The sequence below is a fragment of the Nipponia nippon genome, unplaced genomic scaffold (assembly GCF_047370975.1).
Source record: "Nipponia nippon isolate SJK-2023a ecotype South Korea unplaced genomic scaffold, ASM4737097v1 scaffold_12, whole genome shotgun sequence".
NCBI lineage: Eukaryota > Metazoa > Chordata > Aves > Pelecaniformes > Threskiornithidae > Nipponia > Nipponia nippon.
Window position 1 is genome coordinate 11,081,377 of NW_028262313.1, and position 25,648 is coordinate 11,107,024.

General features: G+C 36.8%; 1 protein-coding gene across 1 annotated transcript in view; it reads left to right on the forward strand.

Annotated features, from left to right (window-relative positions):
- Positions 1-25,648, forward strand: part of SLITRK4 (SLIT and NTRK like family member 4) — a 261,715-nt gene that overhangs the window by 114,384 nt on the left and 121,683 nt on the right. The window lies entirely within an intron of this gene.

The following is a 25,648-nucleotide window of genomic DNA, read 5'->3' on the forward strand; positions in this document are numbered from 1 at the left end:
ACATTGTCAAAAAGACCTTCACTGCTGCAGAACACTACCACAAAAAAACACATTCCAAAAACTATTTTCAAGTTTGTTGCAAAGTAATGATTAATTTCCCATGATGGCTGAGCCACTGTTTGAAAATTAATGAAACTGTAAGCTCATTTAAAGATTTAATAGTTATTAAGAATGATTGCAAATGTTCCTAGGGAGATAGTGATTTTGCTATCCACTCACTAAACATCAGTCGTATATATGATTAAGTATGTATCAGTGGGGGAAAAAAAACCCATGGTTAGAGCTCAAAATCATGGCGTTTTCTGAAATTTCAGTAGTATTCCCTATTTTCTAATGGAGCAACTGAGATGCACACTAGCTTCAGACTCATAGTGAGTCAGTGAAAGAATAGAATGTGTCCAATATGCTTCCAAATTACAGTTAATTAATACATTGGCTCTTAAAAATCAACAAGGAAAATGAGGTTACATGATAGAGGAAATTTAACTCCATCTATTGAAGCTTTGGGATTTATTCATATGTGCAGAATTTTTGTACTTTCAGGTAATATGAATAATTGCCATTTAGAAACTAGACTTTATTCTACGTCCAAAAATGCACACTGGGTAATCAGTGCATGTCCTTAATGGAGGACTAAACAATATAACGGGACTGAGAAAGGGTGTCTGGGAGCAATAAAAAAGCCTGGAAACTTCAAATATTTAAAGAAAAGTATATCGTGACAGCTTCATGAGAGCCCTATAGACTACACACATTTGTAGTGGGACAATGAGACTGTGAGCTCGAATGCAGGCCCAAATGGTGAGACATCTATAGTGAAAGGGATATTTTGGGGTGAACCAATGCATTTTTATGTCCTCAACAGGTTGCGGGCTCTGCATTCACAACTACTCTTTGGAAATGAGCAAGGTTGTAGTTTAATCTCCCAAGTATTTCCTCATGCCTCCTTCTCCCTCCCACCCCACCGTTGAAAATCAGTAGACTACACCAACTTTAAGCTTTCTGAGCAAAATGTTTCAGTACATGTTCAGTGTTTTTATGTTTGTATTTCATCCCTTCAAATCCTGCTGCAGGCATTTCATACAAGTGCTCTTTAAAAGATACTCTCACTGTTTATGTGTTTCTGTTAATCTCTGTGTCTCTGAGACAACGGAACAGAATTGCACAAAAATGAAAAACACTCCTTCAACCATACAATCTTGTGGAGGACCAAAAATGAAAGCACGACAGTAAATGCCTATTTTATAGGCTTTTGGAGTGACAAATACCTTCAGAAGGACATTTCTTAATGCATATCTTCAGGGAACATTATTGCCTGTATTAAAACATGCATCTGGTTCATTACTGATATTTATGCACAATATCAACTTAAACGACTGTATATTTTAATTCAGCGCGTTTCTGGTTTCCTCAAGATTAGCTCTATGATTCATTGTAGGCATAAAAAAATAATAGGCATCTAATTAAACATATAATTCACCAAGATTAATTGTGGGAATTAATCTCAGTAAAAGTGAACATCCCAAAGTAAGATCTTTTCCCACTGAAGATATACACCATGAAAAATGGTACAATATATCTTCTTTTATCATAAGATCAGATAAAAGTAAAACATGGTAATTGTTGTTTGGTATAGCAAGACATAGTAGAGAAATGAGAGAATTAAGGATAGAAAAGAACATATATTATGTTAACAACTGTTTGAATTCATGACTGGTTAACATTAGACCCTAGGATGAAAAAAATAAATCTAATCACAGCCCGTCTACACTTTCCAGGAAAAGAACTGCATTATATGAAATACTTAAAATGGAAATGGAAGGTTTGTTGACAGGCAGGCAGGTGAGCGTAAATGGAATAGAACAAGACTGTCTTTTGAGATGTTTTGAGTGTCCTGGCCAAACAGGCTTGTCATTTATCACACTCATGCTGAAGCTGACAGTGATTTGATTAGCCAACTAAAGCTGATCCATTTGCCAATGGATGTATTTATGTTTCCCAATTTTTGCTGCTTCTATTTTTGTCATTACTTTTGTTCCTTCTTTATTCAGGAGTTCTTTGTCGATAACAAATGTTTTTGTGGTAACAACGCATGGTGTGACCTGAAAGGACTTTTAAGTATTTTATCAAGTTCCTAAAATGATATTTTAGGTTAGCCAATGTTTAGACTTGCCCCAGGTGAAGTTCTATCGGTATTTAGAAACCACTCACAGAACTCCATGGTAGTGGTTTTCACTGCAAGGTGTAGGGATCATTTCAATCCACACCTTATGCATTGTTACTAAGGTGGTAATTCTTTAGTAGTGTACAGCAGTACTCCAGAAAGGGGACTGAAAAATGTAATAGCTACTTGAAATATCAGTGGGACATTTAAAAACTCAGAGTGCAACTATTTGTGCTGGAATTTGACAGGAAGTTTAACCTTGCCTTTTTACTGCGTATCTAGTAACCTCAGCTGCTGTAGATATTTTATGTTTCACCCAAATATAAGAGCAACTTATCAAATTCAGCACTTCCCTGCTTTTTATGCTGGTGGCTGTTACAGCCTTGAGGTCAAGCATTTTCAAGCTGAATTTGGTCAACACTTTTCAAATGTCAGCATTTTGAAATTATTTTTCCTCTCTCCCTACATAATAAGAGGAAAAATGGCAGATCTACTCACAAGGTCATCTGAGAAGCTGGACCAGGGAGACCAATTGTATTTAGTTTTTGAGCTACTTGTTGCTTTGTATCGATGTCTGTAAAGCTTAGACATGAGTTTTCAAAAAAAAAAAAACCAACCACCTTGGCTGTCTAATCCTTATCTGGGAAAAATATCTTGGGTCCTGCTTAAAGAATTTGCTTGGAAAATGTTCAAGAGATATTGAATCATAGATTAATAGAATGTAGATGTATATTTTAGTATTGTTAACAGGATAATTAAATTCAAATAAATTCAAAAAATCTTATGCTGATTTCATCTTTTTTATTTACCTTATAAAGGAGACATTATGTCAATTTTCTGTCATTCTGACAGAAAAAAGTTGGGTTGAGGGAAGGCATCCTGAGAAAGAATTTTAGGAAGTGTTTTGAAACTAAATAATGTGATCTGATAAGGAGGATCATGGCAAAATTTAGGAGAAGAAATCAGTAAATTGCAAGATTTTCAATGGCTTTTTCTGATTTAAAACACTGTGAGTAAGTCTTTGGCTTCTTAAAAAAAAGTAGAAGGCTGAATACAGTAGAGATCAGAAAGTCTGTATACAACATTGCTTTTGAACTGTACAGTGAAGGGTGAAGACATGGAATGAAAATTTCGTTTGGATGGGAAAAAGAACATAAATTTGAGAAGTAATATTAAGTGGGGAATAGAAGTTAAGATATCTTAGGTATTTGACTATAAGAATGAATGTTAGGTGGAGAATTGAGTCACAAAGAGTTGAAACTGCTTGTTCAAAGTCAGTTTGCAAGCTAATAGAAAAATGTGGAAACTGCTGATTTGTGTACAATAGAGCAGGTTTACTTTATGGTTGGCCTGGCCGATGGCCTTTACAGTGGTAGGCACGTGGTTTTGCTGTTCCCTGTGCAGACTTTCTTTTGCAAGGAAATATGGTCAATAAGGAGTTTATAGTGCACTTCAGCAGGTACCCTGGTCTTGGATATTCATGGGCTCGGGATTACAGGACACAATCAATTACATCCTGCTTGATGCCTTAACCAAACGAACAGCCTTACTGGTACTTTTCTGGAGCTTTTTACCGTTTCTAGGTTAATGATATCCTTAACTGTCACATGTGGAATTAAAACTGAGGTATTTCTGCAAATGAATTATTCGTTACTGAAGGCAACATACAGCACTCCTCAAACAAGGCCATAAAGCTCTGTTGGGATGTTGTAATTCTCTTCTATAAGACATTGCTTGCTCATTCTGGAATCATTAAAAATCAGCCACCAAATCAATGAGTCTCATTAGAAATCTGTCTTTTTGCTTAATGCTATTGATTTAATCTGTTTTAAAATCCCTATTAACCATTAGTCAATTAAACTCATGACAGTTATATAGATTAGGTAAACCTGACTACTATCTCAGAGAGCTCAGAAGAGATTAAGTGATTATCATGTAAGATTCTTTTAATTAAAAGACACGGTTTAGATACTTTGTACCCTCTAAAGCTTATATGATAAAGTCTTCAACCAACAGTAATTATATATTAGTAATACATATATCGATATACTAAAAAATAAATAAGTGCCTGATAGTTGAAAAAAACAGTTTGTGCATTTGATATGGTGTATGACCTGCATAAAACTGAAACACAATGATTTGCTGAAGAAATTTATCTCTGTGTGACAAATGCATTATTCCTAAGTCTGGCAATCAGGTTTAAATACATCAATAGTGTGCAGGTATAACTGATGGAGCCAATGCACCCTTGTACTCTTCTGAACCTTACAGCATCTGCCCACATTTTCTGTAGTGATCCTAGTATCCAGAGCCTCTTCTCTTAACTCATATCTCCAATTATTCAAATTCTGGGTTTATGTGTTTGTCTCTCAGAAAAGTAGGGGTGAACTGGGGAAACCTTGTATCTTCCTCCTGTCACTCCCTTGCTGACCCTTTAGTCAGCAGTAAGTAGGTGCAAATGTCTCCTTCCATTGCAAAAAGCAGAAATAGGGACTAGGCAGTCTATAAATCCCATTCCGTCTCCTACTCTGAGATGAGAGAAACTTTCTAGTCAAAACCAGCTGTATCTCAGTGATTTTTCAGAATAAGAATTCAAGTAATACCAAACCTGGGACAGAACAGATTTTCTCTGGGATACAAGCCTGAGTTTTAAAAACAAACTACATTTTGAATATTCAGTACTGTTCCCTAAAACCTTGCTTATTCCTCACATTTTCATCTGTCTTTTTAGAAAAAAGGACCTGAATATTTGCTTTGCATATATTCAAAGATTAAAAAGAAGCCCTTTTTAAACCATCGTCCCATTCTTTTAATTCATATTTGTAGAGACTGCAAAACAGAGGAAGAAAAATGTCAGTTCTGGCTTATTTGTGTTTACCACATAATTGTACTGAATTGTTGATTGTTCTCTGTGAAATCCAACTGAATGAAATGCCCTGAAATAGTAGTGTTTGCTTTAAATAGGTTTAATTTTTTGATTCTTGTTCACTAATAATTTGAAAAGAAGACACTTTACTTGTGTGGTAGGCTTCCTTAGCTCTAAATACTCTTTCTCTTCTTTTTGAGTGCTTTTCAAATGAGTCAGTATGTGTTTCCATTGCAGAACACAGTGTACTGAGAAGCACTGCTGGAAATGAATTGATTGAAAAATTTCTAAATCATTTATTTAGGCTCAATCTACAAAAAGACTTGGGTGCTGTGGTGCTCAGCACCTAAGCTTATATTTAAATGTATTTTTAAATTCAGTCCCTAGCTAAATTAGGCTAAAAAGCATTAACTGTCTTCTGTTCCTAATGACTCTCTTTTCAAGGCTTTCTTCCTTCACATCACAATTGTTTTAAGTGTAATTATACTATACTACTATTATACTGAACTTAGAAATGCTCCTTCATTGTTATTCCATATGCTTTTCTGAAGCATGTAGTTTCTTCCACTTTAAAAAAGAGCACGTGATATATATTTCTGTAAGAACTGCAAATACAGGGGTTTATGACTTCTGTAACTTGCATTAAATTGTTGCCAGTAGTGGGATAATTTTTACCGTGGTCCATCCCTCCCCATCTCTCTCACTATATATACATATATATAGGCTTTTATATATATACGTGTGTATGTCCTATTGCTAGTTTGCAGATTTGTGGATTCTTTGAAATGAAAAAGGCCAATGTCTCTGGAATTATTACTGTGATTGTGCAAACGTTTCCAGCATCTGTTATAACTGCTGGTCTTATTTCAGTGAATAGCTACTGTTGTGCTGTAGCCAAAACTTGTACAGGCATTTCCTGGATAAAAGAGTTTGTGCTGAATTTTAGATGTCCATGTTCATATGTCTACATCTAAGGCAGTCATCACAGCTCCTGTCATAGAGGGTAGAGTAGAAGTGGGCACTTCCAGGGATGTTTTATCTCATCTAAAGATAGATTACTAAAATAGTTCAGCAAAAATGTGTTTTAGAAGTGCCTTTTCTTTCCATTGTCTGTAAAGGGAGTCTATAATTATATCAGACGTAGATGGTTACATCACAGAAGTCTAAAGTTAGGTGATATGAATCCCACACTAAAATTTCGTGTCTGCAAATTTTAGATCAAATTCTAAGAAGTGCAGCACACATTTATAAAGAACACTTTGAATGGGATTGGGCCACAGATATCTATATTACTTTTAGGTTTTGCTGGGATTACCAACAGCTTTGATTTCTCAGCCTAGTTCTTGCCCATACAGGGAACTTAGCAGCAGCCATGAAAAATGAAAAGTATTTTTATGCCTATGAATTTAAGCAGCTAACTAGAAAACAAACTTTTAAAAATAAAACCAGGACATATACTCTGCATTAAGCAAAAGGATCTGAAAATTGACACGTCAGTTCCTGCATGGCTATGAAAGTGTGATCACTTCCCCGTGTTGTGGAAGGTGAATATGTTAAAGATTGTAAGATATATAGATAGTATGAGAATGGGAGCCATATAAATACTGGCCCATTTTTATGGCAGTGATAGAATATCTAATTGACATTGTTCAAAGCTACAAAGCTGATTTTATGAGAGGTCTGTATTTTTATTGTTTCAATTAAGGTTATATCTTCTGTTTGCCACTCAGATATACTGTAAAGTTGTTACAAGTCTTGTTCATACATGACTATGAAATACATCATGTTAGTTGTTCACTTTAAAATAGTGGGTTTTATTAGAAACAGACTATTCATAGTTGTGTCTCAAAACTGCACTAGAGCCAGTTACTCGATTTTCCATTTTAATTATTCATAAAGTCTGAATTGCTTAGCAAGAAATGAAACAAAAATGTTGAAGTACAGCACATTCTTCATTTTGATGTATCTATGGCTTATGCTTGTCAAAATATTAATCTTTAATTGATGTTTGAAATAAAGAGGTTAGTGCTCATTAAATACAAGATCTGGAGAAGTAGTTGTGGTTAATTAGTAAAGTGTGACTTGTTTATGGATGCCAAAAAACATTTGAATGACCTACATGTTAAAGATGCTGATGAATTAATTGTTAATGTGAAATATCTTGTTATTTCTCGTGATTCAGAAGTTAAAATTGTAGTTCCAGATTCCTGAATGTATTTGGGCAGACAATTTCCACTGATCTCAGTAGGAGCTTGCTTCTAACTAATTAATTTCTAGGAATTTGCCTTTCTCTCTGCTGATGAGACACATGTTCAGGGACAGTACCCAAAGTCCTACATCCTTCAGAGTAGCTTTCTTATTAGGATCAATTACTTATTAGTGATATTATAAAGTTAATCCTGGATATTCTTGGCTTTTTTTTTTTTTTTTATGTGCTTTGTTTATTCAGAATCTGACTTCATTTACCCAGGAAGACATCCTGCTTTAGAGGTGGTGGGAGATGATAAGCACCAGAGGCAGTGTGAATCAATGAAAATTGCCTTGGCCTGACCAATCCACAACCTAGATAAAAAGCCTATGGATGATAAAACCCATGCAGACCCCTCACCGAGGGAGTCTGGGCTGCACACCAGGATTACATACTGAAAAAGTTCCTTATTATTTAAGGAACTGAATCCTATAATAGGTATGGTCCTTAGCCTGAAATCTCTGGCCAAGCTCCAGGTTCCATAATGTTCTGATATAAATAAGTCTTTTGCTGGATACCAAAGACACTTCCCAGAGAAGAAGTGAGAGTATAATTGAATGTTTAGACCCTGCAATTCAATCACGATTACACTTTGAATATCTTAAGAATCAACAGTAGGCTGAATTGTTGCCTTCTTTCATTGAAGTCAATATGAGTTTTGCTATAGAAAATTATGACAAGGGAATGTGGTCCTGGGAGTGCTTACAAGGAGAATGGTGAAAAAAAATTTCTAACATGTAGTGTCAAACTGAGATTTGTTTTGTGAAATCAAAGAAAAATTATCACGAGGCTAGAGAAAACAGGAAAGCCAGGAAGCATGCTCACTGAAAACCACACAATTCTTGTAATTTTGAGAGGACAAAAAGTAAACCAAGCAGAGTTCTACTGTCTAAGAGGAATGCTGGTTGACAGAGGAAAATATCCTCCATTGATTAAGTCACACAGTATTTACAAAGGAATTCGTTCTTGTGGTAGTCTGGTTCTACAGTTATTTAAAATGGGAGTTTTAACAGGAGAAAAAAAAATCAAGTTCAAGAACATCAGGAAAGTATAATGTCAGGATTTTTTAATTTCTTTATTGTCCTTGAAAAAAATGGAGATGCCTGAAATTCTGAAAAAAAGTTAGAATTTTGCATTACACTGCAGGCCATATTTACAATGGAAGATCTGAACTGAACTAATTTAATACCCAATTTGCCTTTTAAGTACCACCTTTGCACCTTCTGAAATAAAGGATTAATTTGTAGGTTTATGTAAAGATGGAAGAAAATTCATTTCTGACCCATGTTTAATTTAACCAGAACTTGATTCTCCACAAGACGTTGCTGCGAGTTCTGGGGAATAAAACATTGCAAGCATCTCTGAAGATACTTTTTTATGAAAGGAAATAGGAATCAAAAATCTGTATGGAGACACCTGACTAGATAAAAAAAAATTATACTGAAAATTTCCATTGCAGTCTTTAGTAAATAGATGGATATGTTGACTGTGTTGTAACATTTCAAAGAAAACCCTTAATATAGTAACAGTTTGCAGTCACTAATATTAATTTAGAACGGAACGCTGAGCTTTTCTGCAAGCAACAAAAATATGATTCATGAATGTATTAATGTCTGCAGCCATTATAGTGTTGCAAGCCTTTCTTACTGTTGATTGAGAAGCAATGTGATGAGGCATTTTGAAGAATGAATTTTATTTTTACTTTCGTAACCAGCAACATTGTTTCATTTAATATGTTGAAACGGCAGGAGTATGTTACTTCTTTAACTTTTTGCTGGTTAAAAAATAAGAGTGATTATTCTCAAATACATTATGTTAGTGAGTGTTTTAGCACTTGAAGATTGGATTTTGATTGAATGATATCAAACAGAACTGAAGAGTTCCTGCACTGTACAGTTGCAGTCTGAACCATCAGTTTCCACTACAGTAATGCGGATTGAAGTTACTGCCATTTAGATAATATTTATTTGTTAACTCTGACACTAGTATTTGAAAAATAAAAAAAGTTGCCTTTGAAGAAGAATGCTAAATATTTTTTGCTCTGTCTCCAGCACTCTGCAGAAGAATCCGGTTTTATGTCTTTGCCCACTGTTCCAATCTGCTGAAGGGGTCTAGTGGTTCACGGGCCTCCTGTTCTCTTCTCCCTTTGAATCTATTTAGAAAATGTGTTATTTCTTTCAGTGAGGGCCGGACAGATGTCAGTCTTGGCTCTGAAGATAATAGAGACCAGAGGAAAGACAGGATCGTACAATCATAGAATCATAGAATCATTCAAGTTGGAAAAGACCTTTAAGATCATCAAGTCCAACTGTTAACCCAGTGCTGCCAAGTCCACCACTAAACCATGTCCCTAAGCACCACATCTACACATCTTTTAAATACTTCCAGGGATGGGAACTCAACTGCTTCCCTGGGCAGCCTGTTCCAATGCTTGACAACCCTTTCAGTGAAGAAATTTTTCCTAATATCCAATCTAAACCTCTCCTGGCACAACTTCAGGCCATTTCCTCTTGTTCTATTGCTTGTTACTGGGGAGGAGACCAACCCCCACCTCACTACAGCCTCCTTTCAGATAGTTGTAGAGAACGATAAGATCTCCAGGCTAAACAACAATACTAAGATCTTCTCCAGGCTAAACAACCCCAGCTCCCTCAACCACTTCTCATAAGACTTGTCCTCCAGACCCTTCACCAGCTTCGTTGCCCTTCTTTGGACACACTCCACCACCTCGATGTCCTTCTTGTAGTGTGGGGCCCAAAACGGAACACAGTACTCGAGGTGCAGCCTCACCAGTGCCGAGTACAGGGGGACGATTGCTTCCCTAGTCCTTCTGACCACACTATTCCTGATGCAAGCCAGGATGCCACTGGCCTTCTTGGCCACCGGGGCACACTGCTGACTCGTATTCAGCCATCTGTCGACCAACACTTTCAGGTCCTTTTCCGCCAGGCAGCTCTCCAGCCACTCTTCCCCAAGCCTGTAGTGTTGGCTGGGGTTGTTGCGACCCAAGTGCAGGATCCAGCACTTAGCCTTGTTGAACCTTGTACAGTTGGCCTCAGCCCATTGATCCAGCCCATCCAGATCCTTTAGCTCATCTCAGCTCAGGATCTTAGTTCATCTCAGCTAAAACTATGACTTTCCTAAAGAGCTGTTTACTACAGAAATTGCCCCTTTTCTCCCCTTATGTGAGACAATTATATACCTCTTTATTTATGAAAATAAATTTATATATTTTATTTATACTATTTACAGTTTATCACAACAGTTTCATGATTCAAGGAAAATTATCTCCTTTTTAGGGCTATGGAAACTGAGTCACAGATAGCGATGTATGTTTTGCATGACCAGGACTAAAAATTGATTGCAAATAAGAGTTAGTGACCATTCTTCTGCCCCACCATGTATTTATTTCAGTGCTGTTAATTATTTAAGCATTCAGGTGATTTTGGATACTAAAGCCAATGTCAGCCTTCCTGCTGATGGGCTTGTTGCCTTGCAATAGAAGAGGAATGACTTGTTCAAGAAAAAGAAAATAAATTATAGGATTTATACTAGTATAATTGTGAGCAATTCATGGACCTTAACTTTCTGAATAAAAGCAACCACTTTAGGAACACTGGGCCTACACAACTAATTATGACTAATAGACAGACCTTCTAATTCTACAGATTTTCGTTACCACTGTGTGTGCTGAGTGGTTCTAGGCTGCTTTTACAATGAAGGGCCATGGGATCTACAGTTTTTCCCCTTAACACTGTGCGGTATGGTATCTGCAGTCCTAGTAGTATGATATGGGAATGCATAACCAGTTGTACAGCATTCCTATTTGTCTGGAGCTGTATCTAAAATGGGTTACTGGCTTTAATGGGCCTACTGAGTTTCATGCAGTTGCTGACCCAAAATTATTTGCAAGAGCACACCATGGAAAGGGAATGGAGAAAAAGGTACAGGCAACTGACAACTAATTTTAGGAGGGACAGTCTTAAGAGGAAGCAGAGAAAGAGAAAAGATGTTGAATAAAAGAAAAGACTTCTTTTGAAATGCACAGATCAGAGCAAAAAATGAAGGTCATGGGCTAAGTCTACAGAGCCTTTAAAATATTATAAGGAATCTTTAACAGATTCTGGAATGAAAGGTGTGCAAAACCTAACAAACTCATTCCACAAAGGCATGTTTACACTGTCTTAAAACTGCTAAAAGAGGCTTTCTGAGCTTGCTGATGCATGGACAGGCATCTTGCTTTTCTCTTTCAAAGATATATGGCTCTAAGAGGAGACAGAAGTGAAAAGAATTATTTTGTAATAAAAACAGTCTCTGCAAAGCTCATCTTAAAGGTCAGAAAATAGAACACTTACCAGAATGCACCTTTTATTTCAGTACTTTGAGAATAGCTATCGGCACTATAGCTTAGAGTGCCAGTGTTCAACTTCTAAATGTTGATGCCCATGTTGTTATACACTAATTCCAGCTATAAGAAAGACAGTCAGTGTTAGATGGTGACAAATTAACTCTAAATTCCTCAGACAGCTGTATCTCTAAAAGCTTACTACTAGCACACAGATCAATAATTGCAAAGAGGAAGGGTACCCACAGAAATTCTTAGTTTTGGTGCAAACACCTGGGGACTTATCCGAGATGCTCAGCACAGTCCTGTGAAGAGGCACTGGAGGAAGCCCTGTTAGAAGGGCACTAGTGTAGCCACAGTAGTGAAGTATTCTGTGACGTCTTATTAGTTAAGATGAGGTGATTACCCATCCAGAGCTTGGCCTGGCATCATGTGTCACGTGCATAGAGAATCTCAACTGGAAGTAACCACTCTCAGTTCCCACTCAGAATAACACTGTATGCCTAGATGTCTCTGAAAATATCGATTTGTCCTCAGAAAGTCCTGTTATTTACATTTCTCTATGAACCAGCTGAAGCAAAACTTCGCTATATCTTTTACTGTATTTTCTTTGAATTACAAATATTTCATTTGAGTCATTTTGGAAGAGTTCTCTTTTCAAGTGTGGAAGAATATTGGCTATTCTAAATATTTCTTCCTCTCCTGCTGATATTTCATCCTTCCAAAGGATTTCTATTCAGCATTTAATATTATGGATTCAGCTTAAAAGTACAGCATGACTATTCAGGAATTCTTAGGTTGCCATCATTTTTTTTTTCCTCAGTTTAAATAAATGTAATTTGAAGACTTTGAAATAGATAGCAGTTACTATATGTGGCTTGAAACTGACATATCAAATCTGCTCATTCACACTTTGGCTGGTGAGTTCGTAGTATAGACTGTAAAATCTTGTTCATTTGGAAAAGCCAGAGTAAACAACATAACAAACAAGTAGAATGTGGAGATTATTTCCTGTGTTGCTCTAATGCCAGTGAGGTCTGTTCCCAGCCACTGACTGTCACTGGACCCAAGGCTTTATAAACAGTTCAGATACTTGCACAAAGAAGTTTGAGCTTGATGTTTCTGGCAGCAGGCAATAGAGGAATAGGCAGTATATGGAATTTGGAACAGCTATAGAGGGGAAAGGCGGGGCAGGGGGGGCAACTTGTAGCTGCTAGGTAGATGTCCCCAAATGTGAAAGAAAGTACATAAGTGTTAGAAATAATAAATCAGAGGCTGATTGGAAGGGAGAGCGAGCATTTCAGTAGTAAATGTGAGTGGATTTCTTGTCAAAGATTGAAATTGAAGACAAGCAAGACAAGCTGTGTATATTTAATGAAATAAAGGGGACCTTGTAGAAGTATTAAAAGTGTGGCACCAGAGTGACCAGTTATGAAAACAGTCCTCACAGTGAGTAGGATGCAATTGTATTTGCTTCAGTCTACAGAGCAAATTGCTGAAATTGAGACAGAGATAGCAAGAAACTGTATGAGACTTTGGATAGGAAAGGCCATACTATGCAGAAAGATGCAGGAAGATTGTAAGAAAGCCTCTGCTTTCTAGACAGAGAGATGAGAAACAAGCTACCTCTCAGTCAGCCATGCCTTCCCCAGCTGTTGAACAAGACCTACTGCTAGGGCTCTGTAGCAAGGAGCTTGGCTGGGAGGAAAGACCAGCAGATAAGCTGACTCCAAAAGCCACGTAAGCTTTTATCAGATTCTGTTGATAAGTTTTGGGGTTTTTTAATGTGTTTGATTAACACCTTGTCATGAAATTTTCCCTTTCAGAAAACTACAGTTTCACAATGGGACCATTTAAGTTTGAATTCCAGCCACTTCTATAAGAAGGGAATGCGTGAACACCTTCATGTTTTGCCAGGACACCAGGCACTAGAGAGACAGGCCAAGGTGGTGTTTTGGACAGAAGAAAAGTTATGACTATCCTGATTTATACCACCTTTGGAATTAGCTCATAAATCCCAGCACAAAATGAAAGTCATGATAGCTCTGAAATATTTATTGGTCTTTTTCCTTATTCTCTCTTCTTCTTTAATTATACTAAGTTAGTAAACAACTTTACTCTCAATTAAGCAGATTAACTGTAGTGTTTGAAATTTAACTCTCCAGTCCTTTACTCTTGCAGATTTTAGCTAATGGTATGTGTGTTCACATGCATGCCTGAAGATTTGTCATTGTAACCCTCATTAGCCTGAACAGGGGCTATGTGGATAATTTCCCATGTAACATGTTGAAATCTAACTTTCTTATTAACCTTAAAGAGATTCATGGGGCTAATTGCTGGCAGTCATGCAGGAGACGAACCCCAGTATGTTGTTTGTAAACAGGTTCTTGTGATTTCTGAGACATGTACCCATATTTCCCTCAGAAGTAACTAAAATAGCCTTTAATATGGGTAGTAGCTATGGCAACTGTTTTAAAATATTTAAACAACATAAAATACACAAATCGTTATAGTGTGTAAGTTATTGCTGGCTTGATGCTACTATGATTCATACATGCTTTCATGAAAAGTTTGGTTTCCAGCATGAGTATGTATAATATGTGTAAGAGTTCAGATGCTTTCCTATGAGGTTCCCTTTTTCTCATCTTTGCTCACACCAGCGGTCCTTGCTAGGAAAATTAATCAGGAAGGGGTAACATGTCTGTGATTTTTAATATATCATTTTGATTTTTAAACAGACTAGAATAGGACTGCACTGAACTCTGGGGCTGCTCTGCCTGCATAGCAGGAAACAGCTGATAAAACCATTCAGTGTTCTTTGTTAAACTTCATATTCTACTGTGTAAGTGATACTGTTAGAAGAGATTTGGGAGACAAACTTTGCCCCTGCCTTTGTCTTCATGCTGGCACTCTGTGGGGTGACTCAGCTGCATGTCACAGAAGCTTGAATGCTTCCTATAGAAGGCACAGCAGAAACGTCTGAGACCAATAGGAAAGATATATTGCTCAGGGCTGGTGAGCAGCAGATGGTGATCTGGGGTAGCTCTCTCTGTTTGCCCAGGAAGCAGTTGCAGGGAGGGGCCTTCTGCCTTTGAGTAGGGTCGGAAGTGTCTTTCACCGAGGATATAAGGATGACCAAGAGAGGATGCAGATGTCAAAAAGTTTTCTTGCTGGATTCATTGTCTCTGGGAACAGAAGGTGGAATGTCTGGATGAGAAGAAAGGAAACTGATGCAGGAGGTTATAGGAATTACAGCCAAATCTTACTACAAGTCTTCTCAGGGACTTATTTTCCCCTTTCCATGAAGATGACAATGCTTAATAAAAAGTCCGTGAAATTTGGATCAGAGCTCTGTGATCAGAGCTTTTAAGGTATGGATGCACAAATGTTTGCTTATTTCTACTTCATAAAAATGTATACCAATAAAATGAAGGTATATGCACTTGTTTTAAAATGTATATGGTGATGTTATATTTTGATCCTTTCTCTGTGATTTAATGTTTGATTCAGGGCTCCCTTTTTAGTTCTATGTTTACAAAAATAAAGAAGCTTAAGATTTAGCCTCAAGAGACTAGCACAATATTGTTCTCTCTAATTATGCTTGTAATTATCACAGGACATATATTTTGAAAGCACTAAGTCTCTCTGAAGTCTTTGAAAGTTTTGAGCGATGCAACTTGTGCCTCAAGATGCAGAGAAAATGGGTGGAACCAGGCATCTGGAACGTGCAAAAGATGTCTTTCTTGTACTGTATTATTTTTTAAACAATTCTAGATGCCTAGTCTGCAGGCCATATGCAGGCTTCTTTTATTACCATATCTACACTTTCTTAGCATAACTTTTCTTCTAGTTGCTGTTTGGGATTCAACTTCAAAAACAATATTGTTGCTTTGAAAAAGCTTTATCTTAAATACTGCTGAAACAGACCAATGAGTTGATACTCTATTTTCAATAAATTGGTCGAAACTCAGTGTCACTGGATTTACTCTGCTATTACTGGGAGCAAAATTTGATCCTTTGTTTTCATTTATATTATGCTTAATGGCTGGGTACTTCAGCTGGCATCTTAATACGGCTTAGCAATTTAATGGGGCTTGATGAAAGACACTCCATATACTTTCTCTGTCAGATTGTTTTTGTGTCAGAATCCATGCACATCCCAACTAGTTCAGCAATAGAATAGTAGAATAGTAGAATAGTTCTTGAAGTTAATGAGTTCTTGTCTACCTGTTCCTGCTAAAAAAAAAAAAATGCAGTCTGTCATCGATACCTGTTCAGTTACACAATATCCTATGAAACACCTTTTTTCTTTTTTCTTTTCTTTACTCGGAACACCTGTAGCACTTGAATTCTAGGACAAAATGGTAAATTGCTTTGATTTGCAGACTGCTAGCAGTGCTTTTTTATCTTCACTCTGAATACAAGTTCCAGCGCATGTCCTGCATCCTCTCTTTTCTTGATGCTTTTCCAGAGCTCTATGTAGGTGCTACTCCAGATAAGCTTTAGGCCTGAGTAATAGTGGGTATGCTCCTGAGAATATTTCACTTGTTTTTAATATTTAGACTTTATAAGTTTGGGTTTAAGGACTGTGCAAAAACTTTCCATTTAGTCTGTGGTGGTGTATCCTGGCCTCCATCTCCCTGTTAGTATTCCGAAGTCTGGACAAACGCTTCAGTAAATTTTTTTTGTTCTTGTTAAATGTGTAAGTAGAGATTCATGAAGGAGGACTTTGATTTGAATTTGTTTTCAGTGGATTTCCTTCCTGAGATTGAAGATTGATCCCATCCCTAACTAATTTTGGGAAAGTTTGTAAAAAAAATTATAATCAAGGGGTACTTGAACTCATGAATATTGATTCTCCTCTGGTAAGCAGCTCTGGGAAGCCCTGAAAGTGTGCTACTGCTTAACAGGGGGCTGATGCATGTTTGGGAGAGAAATCACTTCCAGTTAGGTTTCCTTATAAAGCTCTGTAAGAATTAGGGTAGATGATGCAAGAATAAATGTGTTCAGAGAGTTGTTATCACTAGTAGACAACATGTATTTAATGAGTTTGCATATCATGTATAACTCTGATGGCACTGATGATTAGTAACTAAGCAAAAATGTATTCCTTCAGGATGCTGTGAAGTGTAAGACAGCAGACTCTGTTAGGGGTATTTCACGGCTGCTCTTCAGAATAGGCACAAACTCACTGCATCAATGAGTGAGCACATGTTCCCCAATAAGTAATGAATTTCCTGTTTAGCGCTAATGTGAAAATGGGGGCTTCGCAGTTTCATCAAGCAGAATGGGCAGAAACACAGAGCATGTTGAAAAAACACAAATTAACCTCAACCTTTGAAATACAATTTACCTATGTGGATGAGATCAAATCATGCTCTGCGAAGAGATTTTTAAGACTTTTGAGCATTAAACGAGTAAAGGGAAAGGGTCCCAAGAAATGATAATAAAAAACTGCCATGGCAACCTGCTCATGTTTATCTAAATTAAATATTACTTTAAAATCTGCCATCTTGCTGATGACCCTGGTTTTTAGTATGAAATGTTAAATATTCACACAATACTGTTAACTTCCACTGCACTTCAAAAATGTTGAAATCAATCCAAAGCTCACTGAAACAAGAGGGTTTTTTTAACATAATCTTTAATCAGGTGAGGTTTTTCTCTTTCTAGTGGGCTGTGGATCAGCCTCCATTATTAAAGCAGAATGGGACTCAGCCATGGTTCTAGGGTACTTTTATTGTCAAAACAAAAAAAAAACCCTCAGACAATTGGTACATAAATAAAAATACCTTCTCTAGGCTCTAGTCCTGTGTTTGTCCTGTTTTATGGCTAGCAAGAGTAGCTGGATATAGAGCTCTGAAGGGCTCATTATTAGAAGAATTTTAAAGAGGTTTTTCAGAAACTAAGTGGGACTATGTAATGTGCTGAGGATCTGAAGTTCAGGAGGGAAGACAGAAAAACAAGGGAAATGAAAGAATGAGTACAGAGTGAGCAAACTAGAAGAATGGTATCTGGGATGCAATGAAAATGCTACAAATCTTTGGGGATTTTGAATTTCTGTGACAGACAAAATACAGTTGAGAATGTCTGTAACAAGGGCAAAGGAAAGGATTGGAATTTTCTTTTAGATGGTTTGTATTGCAGGAGTGGAAGTGCCTGCATGTACAGTTTCTAACACCTGAAATCCCTGAAGGTCTGATCACACTAGAATGCTATGACTGTGGCTGATAGACTCTCTTGAAATTTTCTGATGTATATTCCTATAGTTGATACACAGTCTATTCATCAGACCCTAAAGAGGTGTCCTGAGTACAAGTTTGCTCTGAAACTGCTTCAAAATTCAGATATATTTAGACACACCTGTAATTGATGCATTTTAAGTAGTGCTTCTTCAGCTTCAGCTTGGAGAAACAAACTTAGCCTGAAAACACAATATACAAAAGGAATTCTTTAATTATTTCATAATAAATATAATAGGGTTTTTTTTGTAATAAGTTGAATGTTCCATATTTTTCATTCTGTGTTATGAATGATTCTGTTCGCCCATCTGTTTTTCTTTACTGTGAGTTGCTCCTATAAGCCCTTGATTCAGTACGGCATTTGCACCTATGCCTTACTCATAAACATGTGATTGTTCCCATTTGGGGAGGAGACGAAGTAGGGCAAAGATGATTATATACTTTAGTGCTGTGCTGGATTGAGACCCTGACAATGCTTTTTATCATAGATTTCTTGCCTTGGGTTTGCTAGAATGTGTTCTGAGACTTCTAGAAGAAAGTGATTTACATTTAATCTACAGCCTTATTCTCTTTGTACATAGCATCTTGTTCTGAATACTTACAACTGGTAATAGTCTTTGCTGAAGAGAAAATTTACTACCTGTGGATGGGTTTGGGTTTTAGCTCTGTGTTCAGGAAAAAGATCTGCAAATATGCTGTTTGCAGCTGCAAATGTTTGTTGTGTAAAGCTCATTAACAGAAAATGAAATATATTGCATACCCCCCCCTTCTTTTAAACAAAAGATCAATTTGCACTAAACCCACTTATGCAGTCAATTACAATAAGTGTACATAGGTAAAAATATAGAAGATAATCCAAGGGAAAGTGTATAATACGATAGTATTTGTCCAATCAAATACCTTCTCTTAAGCAGTAATTATATAGCTCACACTCCTATCAGTTGTGTGGAGAAGAAATGATTTCATGTTTAGCTTACTTTAATTGGACACAAGAGGAGATGTAAAGATAACTGCAAAAATTATAAAATGTTTGTGCAAATCATAAGCTAGATTTGGGATACTTTGCTAGTGCGAAACAACTGGAGAACACCTCTTTTAAAAGTGAGTTACTTCTAGTAAATCAAAGCGGCTCGTTTAGGAATGAGATTACTCAAAGTTTACATCACCAAAAATGTCACTGACGTGACTGAAAGTAATCATGGACAATTCATGTCTGTCGTGTCCTCAATATTATTTACTGAACATAGCAAAGTAAATTCACATCAACAAGGTTAATTTGTGTTGATTCTCCTAATGTTAGTCCCCTAGTATTGAGTATTATTTTCTGTATGATGGAAAATTTAGGGCAGCGAAGGGGTGATGGAATTCTTGGAGCGCATATTTGCAATTCTACATGCTGCCGTTCCATAAGAAAATAATCTTGACTGGCTCCCACTTATGTTGCTGATTCTCTTGAAGATTAATTTTGAATTGGCTTAATTTTTGCCAGAATAATAACTTCAAGGTAAAGTAAGACTGTGAAAACACATTTCATGGAATATCCTATTACGATGGTACCCTAAGGGGAAGCAGCTTGAACTACCTGTTGTAGGTGTCTGGAGTCACCAAAAACAAGGATAAGAAAAGAAGGAGGACACCTTATTTCTTGTCTAGATCTGCCAGGTCATACTACTGAAACCTTTCATTCTTTGACATTAAAGCGATGTAATTAAATCTCTGCTCATCTCTACCTCTGCAGGTTCCTGGATACAAAAGGTATTTGCTAGAATAGGATCCCACTGCATATGTACAAGAAGGCAGTTTTACTAACTTGCTTGTTTTCATACAGAAACATCTGCCTATTTTAGAAATGGTGGTGTTCTGATTGCATTGTCTTGCAAATTTCAATGTCCACATCAAGAAGGAAACCAACAGTTATGTTCCCCTACATAGATGTAATTTTCTCTGAACATGTGACTAAGACAGAGGTAGAAAATATGTGTTTGAATGAAAAGCAGAATTACATTGCACATGTAATGAAGCTGCCTCGCAGGTAACGTTAATTCTGGTGCTCTCTAGAGCCTGATAGCTTGCCTTTCCAACAGGTTACTAATATTCAGAAGTGCATATAAATTTTACCTATGAAGGACTAAAATTCACATAGCATGATTACCAGTTGAAAATATATTCCCTTTTCCAGATAGTAAAAAATCTTATTAACCAGCATGGATTTTTTTTTTTTTTAATAGATTACTGTGTACTGACACACACATGCATTTTTATTACCTGGCTTTTTTAAAAACGATTTTAAATTATTGTCTTCTAGAGTAGAAACTGAAATCAAGTTGTTTAGCAATCGTACATTCTAGCCATCAACTAGATGGCTGTAAATCATAGTGAACTGAACTCTGCAGCTTTCTCCATTAATAGGTCCATGAATTGTTGTTTAGGTTTTGATACAATTTCAGCCACCACGTTTCAGTTGGAATAATGTGAAAGCTAGAAGAATGAAACACATAAAACTGGTCAACAATCTTCTGATGAAACCTTTTATCCAAGCAGACAAATTGGACTTTTCTACCTTAATGCTCAACAAACTTACTTCGACAACAGCAAGAAGCAAAAACAAGCAGTCAGTGTTCTGGTGTAACGCTTCAGAACAAAGCAATTTTTCTGTTTTCATTTGAAAACTAGATTGTTCTCCATTTAGAAGTATCACATTAAATATGTCAATTTAAAGAAAACTCCAAATATTTTTGTTTACCTGGAATAATTTTCAATGTTTTTTCTACAGGGGATTTCAAAATTGGTGGTTGAAAGCTTTTATATATAAAGGAGTTCATTTTCTTCCAAGTGATGCACAGAGAAATCACCTGTGACGCCTTGATTCAGCACTAGGTCAAAGTAACTGGACAGATATCCTTAAGAAGAATATGGTGTATGCAACTGCAGTGTATTTGCTGCTCGTTCAGATAGGTGTGCTGTCTTTTGGCAAATTCTTCTATTTTAGACGAGCCTCCTGTGTCCCTGGTTGCTATCCCATGTTACTTTGCTGTTCTAGCAGGAACACTTAAATCTGTTTACTTAAGCTTTATGCTGGTTGACTTTTACCATCATCTTAAACTGTGGTGTGGAGTCAGGACCAAGCTCAGCTCTGCCCATACAGTGTAGGGCAAAGCTGGCCTCAAGGGAGAGCTGGTTCTGCATCCAAAGTACTGGCACTTCTGTCCTAGCCTGGCACCAGTGCATTGGTCTGTATTATCAGTGCTTAGAGCTTCATGGGACAAATGTTTCCATTCTCCACATTTGAAGACAAAGCTGAACTTGAGTTTTGTAACCAAAGACCTGCAGAAAGTGGCAAGAGGCCTAACCCTTCTCAGTGAGGTGGTTATGGATCTGTGCCTATGCAAGGCTTCGTGTTTTACAAAACAGTCTGGAGGTTTGGGTCTAAATAAGAAAACATGCCATTCATTCTTCTCTGAGAGCTTGTTTTGAAGCCAGAAGTTGTCATAATAAAGAATCCTGTGTCTCAGTGTCCTGTCTCTGGCAGAAGCTTTCAGGAGATGCCTTGGGAAGAGTGTCAGAACAGGAGTAGCATATGGCCTCTCTTAATACTTTCTCATTTCCAGCTATTTTGTCTTAAAGAACTTCCTGAGCCTAGTGTGGTTTCTGTTTATTCATTATCCACCAGTCAACCACCTACAAAGAAGAGGAACAGCTGCTGTTTGGTTTGAACTTCAGTATTAGCTGGCTTTGCTTATACCCCACAGCTCTGGGGGAAGGAGTGAATGATCAGTCCCACTTCCCCTTCTCCATGCTTATCATGGATCTGAAAGACCTCTGTCATATCCTCTCCAGTTTTCTCTTTGCAGGCCAAAGAGTTTGTCATTGCGTAGGTGCAGTTACATCAGAAAGGCTGTGGTGGATATGTGGTGGATAAACACAACACATTTACAATCATGAAATAAAATCAAATGACATTCATTCTAAAAAATGACAATGTGCATTGGGATGACGGTTACTTGTCTTCAAGAATGAAACACGCTAGTTCTAGATGTAAAATAGTTCAACTTCAAATATGCATTAAAATTACAGACCTGGCATCTTAATGGTACTCTTATCATTCTGCTAAATGTGGGTATTTTATCCAAATATGCAGTCATGTTAAGCTGTGTCAGTTAGGAGGGCTGTTGGAATTGCTTATATTAATAGAAAAAAAATATATATAAAGTAATCTGTTGTTGTTTAAATTGTCACTAGGATCTTCTGTGTGCCTTGTTTACTCTACAGTGCAGGAAAATCATGTCTGCTCTGTTGCTGCTATATTGAAATAACTTCCTCATCTCTTGTGACTGTTTGTTTGTCATGTTTGATGGCTTTTCTCAATGCTCTGCTCCCAGGCTCTTGTTATTATGAGAGGATCTCAATTCTCATTAAAACAAAAACAAGACCCGACAGCCTTCTTGATGGCAGAGAGAGGCTGTAAGTGTGCACAATGTGCTTCAAAAGGCTTAAAAGTAAAAGACTAATGGAAAGTTCAATTAAAGCAGATATCGTGATTTTGTAAGTGCTAGCCTAATAAATTTTTGAACAGTTAGGAATTTTTCAGAAGTTAGAAATCCTATATAAACTTAAGATACTGCTGTGAATACTGGCATATAAGGATCTTGCAATTTCACAGCTGGAAACTTGACTAGACTCTAAATGAAACACTTTACAATTAAATCATCCTTCAAGCATCCTTCTTCAGCTCGCTGCCTTTTAGATCTTCACTGTGAAGCAAAATCCTGCATTCCTCTTGAAAGAGAAATAAAGATGGGGGAGGAGAGAAAAATTAAGATTCAGTTGTGAAAAGAAATTTAGATAAGTAAACGGGGGCCTCTTTCTCTTTTCCTAATCTTAGTACAAATGCTATTTAATAAGATACCAACAACATTCAATTAGCATCGATCTATGCAAGATGCTACAAATATATTTGTATGAGGTCACACTCATTTAAAACATTAGAGGTGTAATTACCAGCCGGGTGCTACAAAACTAAGTGGAATACATTTATCTCACAAACATTCAGAAAATCATCAAGAAAATGTTCCCATCTGCTGTATGATCAGACTAATTTTACTTTATATCAGCCTTCCTATTAAAACAATCACTTTAGATAAGAAAAGGACATATTCATATCTGTTGCTGTCTTTAATTTGCAGCAGGCATACTCTGTAGATTTTGAGAAATGGTAAAAGAGTTACAAGTAAATGCTGCCCTGCTCCTCTGGGGATTCACACTTGAACTATTTAGTAGCTTCATGGATTTTTAGTGAGGTTGATTTATCCAGCAGCAGTAATTGAATAGGAAATACCAGTACCCAAAAGCTTTGAAATTTGGGACATTTAGTGTGTAGCTGATTTTATAAGAAAACTGAATGAGAATTCCAGGTTCAAGGAATAATGTAATTTATTAAAATACAGAAAAAGATACTGGTTCTATGAATCATTTAGATCCATTTACTCCATATTGGAAATACTGATCTAACCTTACTAACTTAAATACAGTGACAATTTCATTTTATACACAAATAAGGTGAAGAACAATTCTTGCATATCTCTTGCAGCAGTAAAAAAGTATATTCTGAGAATTTTCCATGAGACCATTTGTGACAATAATTGAAATTCCAGAAACGTTTAAAGCTTTACAGAGCTTTAGTGGAGACAAATTAAAGATGTTTTCAATTCATGTCCATATCGACTCCATAAAGAAAGTTTACCCCAATCTCTGTGATTAATATACTGCTGTATTATGTCTGAGATAAATAACTTTTATTTTGACCAATTTAATGCATGTTACTTCCTCTGCAATTAATCATTATGGCAAGTTTTCCTCTAATAAGAAAAAAAAATAAAAAAGAAAGGAAGTAGTGGCAAAAAAGCACAGCTGCTACATATACAGTAAACTGTTTACTGGCCCAGGATGACTGGAAGGGGAGAGGGGTATTGCATTTATCATCCTGCATTTGATTAAGGAATGAGCAGGATCAAGTTTGCTGTGTTATGATCTGGCCAGTATGCACATTTGATTTTGCCTATGGCCAGCCTGATCTCCATGTTGTCAACAGTAGCTTATTCTTGCTGTTAATACTTTCAGAAATTTTGGAGCTATTCATACACACAAATTCTGCTATGCATTAAGCTTATCTACTTGCCACAGGATGCAGCAATTTCTGAATACGTAGACTTCCATAGTTCACAAACTAAACTCTCTTAAAAGACAAACTGTGTTCAGATATGTCTCTATCAACATATGCACTATACAAGCAAATTAAATAGTGGCCTCTTTTGTCTACTGCATAATAAACCCTCTCCCTCATTCTGTCTGCTAAAATTCTTGTCCATTACTTGGTCATCTGCTGAATCAATTATTTATAAGGAAGGAGGCTATAACCTTTTTCTCTTGGCCTCTGTAACTCCAGGGTATTTGATCTATTCACAGAAAGTCACCTCACTTCCTGAATTCCTCTTCTTGGAAATCAAAGGTCAGGAAAAAACTGCTCACTCACAGCATCCCGAAGAACATCTCATCTTTGCTCCTTTTCTGTGTATTTTTTTCCTTTTCTAATTTTACTCTTTTTTGTCTTGTATTCAAGGGACTTTGAACTCCAACAGAAAGAAAAGATCCTCATATGCCTTATTAAGTATGGATCATAGCCACATGTGAAAATATTAGCAGATAAGCTATCAATTACATTGCAATATGTAGGTATATAGGTATTATTCTATCTGGGGACCTGTATTGCTTTTGAGCAGGAACTTAAACCAGAGACTCAAATCCCACTTGACAGTACTTTACCAACATGGAACAAAAATAACCTCTCCTTAAGGAAGAGACTTGATGATTGGGGCAGAGTGCAAAAAAGGGTAAAAAAATGAATGGACAATGTTAAAGCTTCCTAGAACTTTTTCGATGGAGTCCAACTTCTCAAACCCAAAACCTGCTTGTAGGAATTTCCATTGGGAAAGTTTCTTAACACAAAGATGGAATTCTAATGACAAGAGAGATTCCCCACCACATGTGAGCTCTGACTGTAAGAACAGACAGTTTGGCTCCTACACTGGCCAAAACTGGAAACCTAAGAAATCAGGACAAGCATTATAAATGACAAGTCTTGAACAGACACAGGGGGTGGGGAGTGTCAGTTAGAAAGGCATTTAGGGAGGTGATAAGTCTGTGAACACTTTGCAGTGAAGAAGAGGAATCTGTTATTGAGTGTAAATGAGGAAAGGTGGGCTGTATAGTGAAGGGTTAGGAAAACCATATTTGCACCAACACATTTAATGGTTATAAGTGAAGGGACATCCACATGAATTTTTTTCAAGGCCAAAGGGAACGTCTTTATAATTAATGAGATTTAAAGTGATGAAAATTAATGTGCAATGATAATAGCACATACATCATTGTATGTTCAATGTAATGCAGGAAGAATGTGCAAAAAGTAGGCAGGCGTAGCCTTTTTGGGAGGATCTGAAAGAGTTGAAACTCAAGGAGACTTTCTGGGTTCAAAACTCAGTGCTGACATTATTTCTGAGAATAACACAGAAAACAGGCAGAAACTGAGCACTTTCCTTTGCTCACATTTAGCATATAGTGATGATGAGACCACACAGAGCTGAGTAAAGGTTTCATTTTGGATAAGCTAAAGTTCTGTGACTCACTGATTGTTGAATTCAGTTGTATAGAGTATGCTTGACTGCTAGGCAGAATAAGGGGAGAAGGAAAGAAACACCTAAAACAGAGCCTTACAGAAGACTCTTCC